The sequence below is a fragment of the Eumetopias jubatus genome, unplaced genomic scaffold (genome assembly GCF_037043125.1).
Source record: "Eumetopias jubatus isolate StellerSeaLion01/CBP00866 unplaced genomic scaffold, mEumJub1_p1.0 scaffold_5, whole genome shotgun sequence".
In the NCBI taxonomy this organism is placed as follows: Eukaryota; Metazoa; Chordata; class Mammalia; order Carnivora; family Otariidae; genus Eumetopias; species Eumetopias jubatus.
This window is the reverse complement of record NW_028274811.1, coordinates 118,779,450-118,790,149: the sequence shown is the minus strand read 5'-3', so window position 1 is coordinate 118,790,149 and position 10,700 is coordinate 118,779,450.

The window sequence follows — 10,700 nt, the reverse complement described above, 5'->3', positions numbered from 1 at the left end:
TTTATTTGAGAGAGAGAGAGCATGAGCAGGGGGAGAGGAAAAGGGAGAAGCACCTCCTCACTGAGCAGAAAGCCTAATGCAGGGCTTGATCCCAGGACCCTGGGATCAATGACCTGAGCCAAAGGCAGACGCTTAACTGACTGAGCCACCCAGGCACCTCTGAAGAAGTCTTTTTAAAAATGAGTTCAGGAAAGATGTTATTGTCAAGAGAGTCAGAGACTAGTATTCAAAGTATGAAGAATTTTTCTTCTAAAAATATATTGTCAATACCGGCTGACTTTTGCCAACCTGCCAGTTTGTTAAGGAGAAAATAAACCTGTAAGTTAACAGTGGGAGGCTGTTTTTTGTTCTGATGCAGGTAGGGGGCTGGATATTATAGGGAGTCTGGATCCTGGTTTTTGTAGGGGTTCTGTAAGTTAAAGTTTGGTTAGGAAAAACAGATACTGCTCTAACATACTTCAAGCAGAAAGGGACTTAAAATAGGGAATTTGAGACATATAAATCTGTCAGAAGTTTGAGGGAACTAGATCAGAAAAGCCAATACTGATGTTTAGGAAATAATGAAGTACTACCACAGCAATCAGACAACAAAGAGAAATAAAAGACAACCAAATTGGTAAGGAAAAAGTACAACCTTCCCTATTTGCAGATGACAAGATACTATATATATATAAAACCCTAAAGACGCTGCCAAAAAACTACTAGAACTAATACATGAATTCAGTAAAGTCACAGGATACAAAATCAATGTACAGAAATAATAAATTACAAAAACAGCAGTGAAATGCCCCAATGACTACAGCTGTCTGCAGCCCTGAAGTGAGGGATTTGCAGGTGGATGCAGGGAAGCCACAGCAAACCCCCTTCTTGTTTAACTGCCAAAGTTCTTACACCACCCCAACTCTTGTTGGAAAACTAATAGTTCTATTTCTCGTCCTCCTTCCAAATCTTGCACATGGAAACTACACCAGAACCCTGCTATTGAGTGAGTCTGAAGAACATTGTTTCCAGTCTTCCAGCCCCTGCAGTACAAGAACAAGCTTAGAAAGGAAGGAATAGTGCTGATGACCAACATATAATACGGGGTAAAATTGGTCAAACTGTGTTGATGGCTACCGGAGTTGAAGAGACAATTTTTAAATCAGTGCAATGAACCTATAGAAGCCACTCTGCCATGCACTCAGGGTACACAACTGGTTGAAGAAGGAGGACTGGTTCTTACCTATGGTAGTCCTTTTCTAATATGAATAAGAGGATATTGTTAGAGAGTTCTATTACAAATCCCACCATGAAGTTTCATTCTATCAGATATTTATGGAGATAATAGAAATGTTCATTTCAAATAATGGGGCTGAAAAGTGACTTTCTTCTGTATCAGTGAAAACTCTTCCATGGTCTTAAAGCATTATTTTGATTCTGAACATGTTTTGTTATTGTTTGTTAGCATGTTTTCCTCAATTTTGACTTTTCGGGGATGGATTTCATCATCAAAAGCTAACAGTGTGCAAGGGCTAATAGTGTCAAGTGCCAAGATTTTACAAGTAGCTACAGGATGAGAAAACTGAAACATGGCAAATATTTAACACATGTTGTAAGTATCAACTGTGAAGTATCAGTTGTAAGTATCAATTGTGAAGAAAACACCTGGCTTTGTGTTAGAATTTCAAAGAGAATAAGATGGCTATGTGACTTAGTTCCGAGTGAGTTAAGCCGTGTGGAAGGGTTTACAGATTAGTAAAAGAACCAGTGGACACATAATGGTACCGACCATTCAACTGGACATACCAGAGATCTTATTAAGTGTAGTGTGCAGAAAAAGGGTTTGCGAAAGTCAAGTGTTGAATATTTGCTTCTGTGAATTAAGGAATAGTAACCCATGCCTCGCTCCTGTAGCATTTATTGCACTAATGTGGTGAAGCTGTTAGAACTTTCAGAGTTTTTAAAAGTGCCCCCCCCCTTACAACAAGTAGCTGCTTAGGAAATGGAAGAATATGGTTAAGTTATCGTCTCAATGATAGTACAACCTACACATGAAATTGTTAGACCAGACTGGAAATTATTAAACAAGAAAATCCTGATCATTGGCAGCTTGGGAGCTGCTAATGGTGTCACATAAAAACTGCCCTCATATCCATAGTTCCATTAATGAGAGGCCTATTTTTGGTTTGGAATCCAATTAGGCAGCACTGTTAGCTAAGAAAAGAAGTGGAATATAACCCTCCTCAGGGCCATAGCCTAGACGCCTGCATTTTTTGTGACAAAGGGCATACGTTGGCAGAGTAGACAGGCCCTTGCAGTCTGTGGAGATATTGGTGGGACAAATTTCTATGGGAATCAATTCCTAATGGCTTGGTATAATTGAGAAGATCTCTGAGCAACCCATTAGCAAAATTTGAGACTAATCTGCAAGTAATGGCTCCCAAACAAGTAAGTGAGTCAGTCCCAGAGGAGACAGTATAGGACATACTGACAATCAGCAAAACTTGGACAATACAATAAGAGAATGGGCAAGGAACACATTTGTCTTGGCCAACTCGTCTAAAGATTATCGATGCTTTAGTAAAGAGGAAATGAATATTTATATTGGAACACAGTGTATATCCTTTGTAGTTTGGTGTTTACACTCATCTTTAACTTCATATCTAGTAAAATAACATCATTACGAAATGTTGATCCAGTCATCTTCATTTAACAAAGACCGGGTTTCAGCCCGGTTACTGGGACACATGTCCAAAGTAAACTCTACCTCACTTCTACTATTTCATGATTCTGGCGAGCAAGCAAAGGGAATGAAGCACAGAATACTGTTACAATAGCATTCATTTAAGTTTGGGCACGCTATATGTCGTCCTTAGCAATATGTGACCCAGCTTATTGGATAAGTTTTCCATAAAAGTTAAATACTGATAAGTTTATAAAAAGTGTTAGTTGTTAGAACAGAAATACATCTTTCAAGGCTGAAAAAAAAAGTAGTATTATAGTAGAGAATTTTGGATTTCCTTATTTGTTAAATTACTTTCACATAAGGGAATCAAAAATGTTTAAAAACACAATCATTTTTCATGAAAGTGCTCATGCTAGATAGAGATCTTCTGAGTAATATTATTTTCAAATCCCCCATTTGACTGAATAAAGACAAATAGCTAAAATGAAATAGAATTTATTGTATGTGACTTCTAGAGTGAAGCAATTTATGATGATATATAAATTATCTGAAAAAACTTCAAAAAATCAAAATTTCTTATCTTTGGATTTTTCTGAATCTTCTTTTTGAGTTATGAATTCTATAGAATGTAATGATAATTTAGATTATATATAGAATATATAAGTAGATTTTATTTGCTTTTATATAATACTATAAATATATATTTAAAGCACAAGTCCTATGTTACAGTTGTTGAGAGAGCACTGCATTTTCCAGGACATGGAGAAGACATAGAGACAAATACATTTTACAATTAATTCTTGCAACTTGAAAACAGAGAACTCATTCGTTTGGGAATATGGAGTAGTATATTCAACTCTAGTAAAAACTCTATTCCAAGTATATTTGCTCAGAGACCATATGGGGGGATCATTCAGAGGGGTCTTTCCTAGTGTGTGACAAGGTCACCATTTCCCAAAGTCAATTCCACAGAATATTACCCTACTATCTATCATCTATCATCATCATCACCTATTGTGTTTTTGAATGTGTTAGTCATGAATAGGCTAACCAACACTGTGAATCTCAGAGAACAGAATACTGTAGGCACACTTTTTTTGGACTCATTTGACTTTCTGACCTCAGAAACCCCTTTCCTTGCTTTTTTCATTATAGATTTTCACTGGACCTATGTCTATTGAAACTGTAAATACTGAACTAGATCTTAATCAGTTAGGCCCTTGACAGACATGACTGCTCCCCTTTGTAGCACTTAAGAAATTGCTCACATTTTCTATTGATAAAACCCCCAAATTCCATTTGATTTAGTGGCACCAAGAAAATGCAGCCACAATTTGCATGATGGACTTTTGACTGTAACAAGATAAAAAATAATGGGGGAGAATATTGACAGATTATATAATTATTTCTCTTGTTGTCTTGTGAATATATTTGGGTGGCCCAGCAAGCTTCCCCTCCTCCTCTAATCTGGTATAAATTGTGTAATTGCTTCTTTAGAAATTTGCAAGGCGAAATGCTGAGAGATAAAACCAGGGAGTCTAACTGATACCGCCTTCTACTTCATTATCCACTTTGGTTTAACCACCATAAGAACACAGCCTTGAGGAAATACTGTGGAAAACAGGGGACACATAGAAATAAGTGTTTTCTCTCTCTTTTTTAAAAGATTTTATTTACTCATTTGAGACATAGAGATACAGGATACAGAGAGAGAGAGAGAGAGAGCAGGAGCAGGGAGAGAGGCAGAGGGAGAGGGAGAAGCAGGCTTCCCGCTGATCCAGGAGCCCAACGTAGGGCTCGATCCCAGGACCCTGGGATCATGACCTGAGCCGAAGGCAGATGCTTAACTGACTGAGCCATCCAGGCGCCCCAGTGTTTTTTTTTTTTTTCTCAAAGCTCTTAAATGCACATTAATTCTCCAAAGCTGATAAGCACTCTGAACATTTGAGAAAGAATAAAAAGTAAGGAATAGAGTCAAATTAAAAAAAAATAGTTTGTGGAGATATGGAAGAAAGAGAAAGAGATGAAAGTGATGATGATTCTTTTTAAAATTTTATGACCTTAACTCTTGCAAAGTAGGTCATCCATAAATTGATGCACCTTATAGAATAAATCTTGTGGCATTCTATACAGAGATAAACATTGCTAAATATCTTCCAGCAGTATTTTTTTTTAAAGATTTTATTTATTTATTTGACAGATACACAGCGAGAGAGGCAACACAAGCGGGAGAGGGAGAAGCAGGCTTCCTGGCGAGCAGGGAGCCCGATATGGGGCTCGATCCCAGGACCCCGGGACCACGACCCAAGCTGAAGGCAGACGCTTAACGACTGAGCTACCCAGGCGCCCCTATCTTCCAGCAGTATTACATGATAATGGGTTTCTTGACAGGTGAAGTAAGGTCAGTTTTAGGAAGCAAAACCCACAAGGAAAAAAAAAAGAATAAAATGATTCCTTGTTTTAAGTTGCTACATTCCTTCAAGGGAAAAACATTTTGCTAAACAGACTGTATCTTTTCTCCAAAGTAATAGTTTGGTCTCCTCCACCCAGGGAAGGTCAATCCAACGTCCGAAACGACACGACGATCTATCTTTGACTGTGGCTAACTTGTCATCTCAACGTGGGAACAAGAAGAGGAATCCAGCCCAATATTTGGTTCAATTTTATTTCCCCACTGAGGCCTAACAAATAATGGTAGAGGAAGAATTCAAGATTTTAGGTCCTAAATCCAGGCTATTATTATTTTAAATCTGGATTGAAGGAATAATACTTATGTACAATGCAAATAAAGGATTCAACATTAATATCGTCGGGACCACTCTGGATAATTTTTCTATGGAATGCAAACTGATTAAAACTCATTGTCACCAAATGTTCCTGGAAGCCAAAAGATGTGAACACCCACACCCAAGTCAGTGCTTAATTAAGCCAATACTTAGTTCTCTGGGGCAGTGTATGTCAGAGCCCATTCACATCGATTGGTTCCAAATCTAATGATTCATCAGATAACAATAAGAACCTGTAAGTCCTCAGGAGGTGACTAGACAGCCAATAAATACAAATGTTGTATTAACAGTATTTTGATGTCACAAATCCCAAACTGAAACTCTGTCATCAAATATGAAAAGATTCTGCTGTTAAGTGACTTAAACTTCTGCTTTGAGCTTTAAACATTTTGTAGGGGAAACTTTGTCAGGATGTTTGTTCTTATTGATATTGAAAGGTATTTTTAAGAGGAAAGAGTTGAATGCTTCTGTTTGTTTGTTTCTCTGAATGCTTCAAAATAGCACCCATCCCTTCCTACTCTCAAGGGCTCTTCTGGGACATTCTGCTATGGGGAGGTCCTTCACTGGCAAATGCTGTTGCCATTTTCCCCAGATGCCGTGACTTCAACTGTCTGATTTTAATGATTTCTGCCTAATGAGTCACACCTATTTTTAATGCAGAGAAAATATGTCTATGAGTACAGGAATCACACTCTACACTGAGGATTTCACAGGTAGCATATAAATATGTTTCAACTGTACCCTTAGGACTATAGGGTATACTATATAATTAAGCTTGTGCCATTGTAGTGGATTATAGACATTGTTGATTAGCTCATTTAATAGTATAGAAAAAGAAGGAAAAACTTTAGAACATATCACTCCCAGATATCCATATACCTTTTATAAAATACATATATTTATCATATATTACTAATTTGATGTCTTCTTTAAAAAGATACCCAAGAATCTACATTAAATAGATAAAATAAATATAAACTAACATTTTTAAAGAATTCTTAACTGTAATTACTGATCTAAAATACACAGTGACAATAGTATGATTATAATTGCTTTATGTTTTTGAAATTTTGATTAATACTTTGTGGTAGGGTGGGTTGGAAATCTTGACTCTAAGTTCTGTACATTTCTGCACTTCATCTTCATAGCTAACATATCCGTAAAATTTACTTCTAAAAGATACATAGATCTGAAAGATTGTAAACCATTTATAAGATTTATTAAAGTAGGACAACCCATTTTTTCAATTATAAAAACAGTATAACTTTTAAAAATAATTGGCTCTAACTTTTTGACTTATCTGCTCTCAGTTTTTCTTTCAAGTTCATTGTAATGCTAATGAATTTTTATATGTCTAAAGAAAGCTTTCAAAACCCACTAAAACTCTCCTTTTAAGAAGCTTCAAAATTCCACTTTCAGGTCCTTTAAGAATAGATTTGAATGATTTAGAAATAGTTCACTTTCATTATTAAAACTAAAAATGATTTGAAGTATTTTAAAGATAATCTCTCTATAGCAAAAGTTTTCTTTTGCTTACTCTTGTTTTTTAAACAGTTTATTTTTGAAAGAAGAGATTAAGTTTTTTGTTATAATTCATTTTGCAGATTGGAAGAAACCACACCAAAAAGCTACAGATTGTATAATCCCAATTATACGACACTCTGGAAAAGGCAGACTAAGTGATAGAACACAGATCTGTGATTGCAGGGGTTGGGGTTTTGGGGGACAGGTGTTGACTACAAAAAGGGTCACACATAGAAAATTTTAGGGTGATGGGATAGTGTTGTATAACATGCTAATTGGGAGATGCAGCCCTGCACAGGCCAAAACCACAGAGTGTATTGAACTGTAAGAAATTGAAACATCAACCATGATGTCAAGAATCTCAGGATAGGAGTGTGTCACGTATGGGATGACATTACCTTACTGAAAAGGCAGGAAAAAGGAGCTGACCTAAGTAACCTGGGAAACCATTGTTTTGACTGATTTCTATAAAGCTACTGACACAATGACCTATAGGTAAACACTCTACACCATTTAGTAATTTCATTCAGTGAGAAGGTTACTTCATGAAAATCCATAGCCCCAGTCTGATCATGAGAAAATCTCAGACAAACCCAAATCAAAAGACATTTGCAAATAATGTGATGAGTGCTCTTCAGTTGTGTCAAAGTCATGGGGCAACTCTCCATATTATCTTTACAATTTTGCTGTGACTCTAAAATTATTTTCAAAACAAAAAGCTTTAACATTATATCACCTCATAATGTTGTAATGAGCATTATTAAGTAATTTAATACCTGTTAAGCTCTTAGAACACAGCATACACTAAATAGTTAATGAATGTCAGCTGCTATTCTTATTATTAATCCTATTTGACAGTCATATCTATAAATAGAAAAGCTAAAAAGTTTTTTCTTCCCCCACTGGATTGGTTGAATATTTTAATAACATCCTACCTGCTATTAAATTGAAATGTCTTTTTAAAGATTTTATTTGAGAGAGAGAGAGAGAGTGCAAGCTAGAGAGAGCACAAATAGGATGAAGGGCAGAGGGAGAAGCAGACTCCCCGCTGAGCAGAGAGCCCGATGTGGGACTAGATCCCAGACCTGGGCCAAAGGCAGACCCTTAACCAACTGAGCCATCCAGGCACCCTGAAATATTTTGTGAAATATTAAAAGGTGTAAAGAGACAAGTAAAAATGATTTTAATTGCACAATCTGGGCATAACCACTATTAACTTTGTGTCTTATTTCCTGCCGGCATTTTCTGATATAATACGTATGTATGTGTGTACTAAATATGATCAGGATGACTTTTCACCAAGTCCTGCAGTAAAGGTTTCTGCAGTAAGAATGTTCATAGATAACGGCAGTAAGGGGGTCTTCCTCAAAAGGAGACAGCAATACCAATCAATACTTAGCATGTAAGATGTGCCATGCAGTCTTTTCAATACTATGCATACGTAATTTCATTTAATCATCACAACAGTTTCATAATGAAAGTGCTTTAATTATGAACCCAATTTTGCAAAAGAGGAAAAGCCCTCACTAGTAGTGAGAAGGGGAGCCCTGGCTTGATCACAGGAGTTTGCCTAGATAGGTCCTATTGTTAACCATTACCCTACACTGCCTCTGTAAGTTTGCTTTTATAGATCCCAGGCTTGTGCTGAGATCTTTAGACTAAGTCTAAATCTGAGAACTTTAAACTAAGTCATGGCTTGAATCTTATGGGCCCCTGTGTCATGTGAAGCAATGCTACAAATTCTTAAGAACCCCGGCCGGTATTGTACAACCTCTCAGTCTGTAAAGTTCAATGCCAAGGAAATGTTGCTTGCATTTCACCTGGAAAAGTGGCGAACTTGTTTCTACCCACGTTCTCTTGCAGGTGCAAACCTCAGAGTCACAGCTTAATGTATGAGGCGTTCCTAATCTTGGGTGAGCCTCTGGGCTCGGATGTTTGCCCACCTCCCTCCTCCTACTCCTGACAATGAATATTTGTAAAATGTCGAAACAATGAATGGTAATACTTACCATAGACTATGTGAGTCTTTTCCCCTGAGGTATAAAAGAATCCAAGAATATAATCTTAAAAATTTCACAGCAAAGTTTATTTTGATGCCTTGGAAACTAAGAAACAGTGATGTACTTATCATCAGCAATGGGCATGTACTTCAAAACAGAGTAGATGCCAATCCATGATCAATTCAATAGTTCCTTTTCATTTTTTTTTTTCAAAAGACCTTAACTGCCAAACACTGAAAATAGTATTTTAAAATTTGTGATGTCACTTTGGTCCTTTGCACTCTGAGTCCCCTTTAATATTTTTTGCAGGGCTGGTTTAGTGGTCACAAACTCCTTTTAGTTTTTGTTTGGGAAATTCTTTACCTCTCCTTCTATTGTGAATGATAGCCTTGCCAGATAGAGTATTCTTGGCTGCAGATTTTTCCCATCAGCACTTTGAATATATCATGCCACTCCCTTCCGGCTTGCCCAGTTTCTGTTGAGAAATCTCCAGCTAGCCTTATGGGTTTTCCCCTGTAAGTTAAGGACTTCTTTTGTCTTGGGGCTTTTAAGACTTTTTCTTTATCATTATATCTTGCAAATTTAATTACAATGTGTCTTGTTGTTGGCCTGCTTTTGTTGATTTTGAAGGTAGTTCTCTGTGCCTCCTGGATCTGGATGTCTGTTTCCTTTCCCAGATTAGGGACACATTTTGCTATCCTTTCTTGTCTTTATTTAATAAAGAGGCAAGAAAGGATCAGAGAAAATCTCCAGAAACAACAACAAAGCAAGTAATAAAATGGCAATAAATATAAATCTATCAATAATTACTTTGAACATAAAAGGACTAAATGCTCCAATCAGAAGACATAGGGTGTCAGAATGGATAAAAAAAAACAAGACCCATCTGTATGTTACCTACAAGAGACTCATTTTAGACTTAAAGACACCTGTAGATTGAAAGTGAGGTGGCGAAGAAATGTTTATTACACAAATGGATGGCAAAAGAAAGTCAGGAGTGGCAATACTCATATTGGACAAGCTAGACTTTTTGTTCTTATATTGTTTTTATCCTGCTTCGGTATCTGGGTAGTACTGGCTTTTCTCATTTCAGTTTTTGAGTCCTCTCTTTTTTTTCTTAGTTAATGTAGTTAAGGCATTGCAAATTTTGTTTATTTTTTTTTGGAAAAACTGGTCATTATTTTCAATGCTATGTTATTATTTATTCTGATCTCTATTTTATTTATTTCTGATTTTTCTTTGTTATTTTCTTCCTGTACTAAATTTCAGCTAGGTTTCTTCTTTTCTTAGTTCCTTGTGGTATAATGTTAAGTTGTTTATTTGAACTTTTTTTTCTTAATACAAGCACTTATAGCATAAATTTCACTCTAACATCTGCTTTTGCTACAACCCATAGGTTTTGGAATAGTGTGTTTTCTTTTTCTTTTGTCTTGAGGCATATTTTGATTTGCTATTTGATTTCCTATTCGGCCCATGGCTTGTGCAGTAGTGTGTTAATATTTACATATTAAATATTTAATATTTACATTGTAGATATTCCAGCTTTGTTTTATTGTCGATCTTTAGTTTTGTACTGTTGTGGTTAGAAAATATACTTGGTATGATTTCAGTCTTCTTAAATTTGTACTATTTCTTATATCTCTTTATGTGATTTAACCAAGGGATTCTTCTGTGTGTATTTGAAGAAAATTTGTATTCTATTTTTCTTGGATGGAATGTTTTATA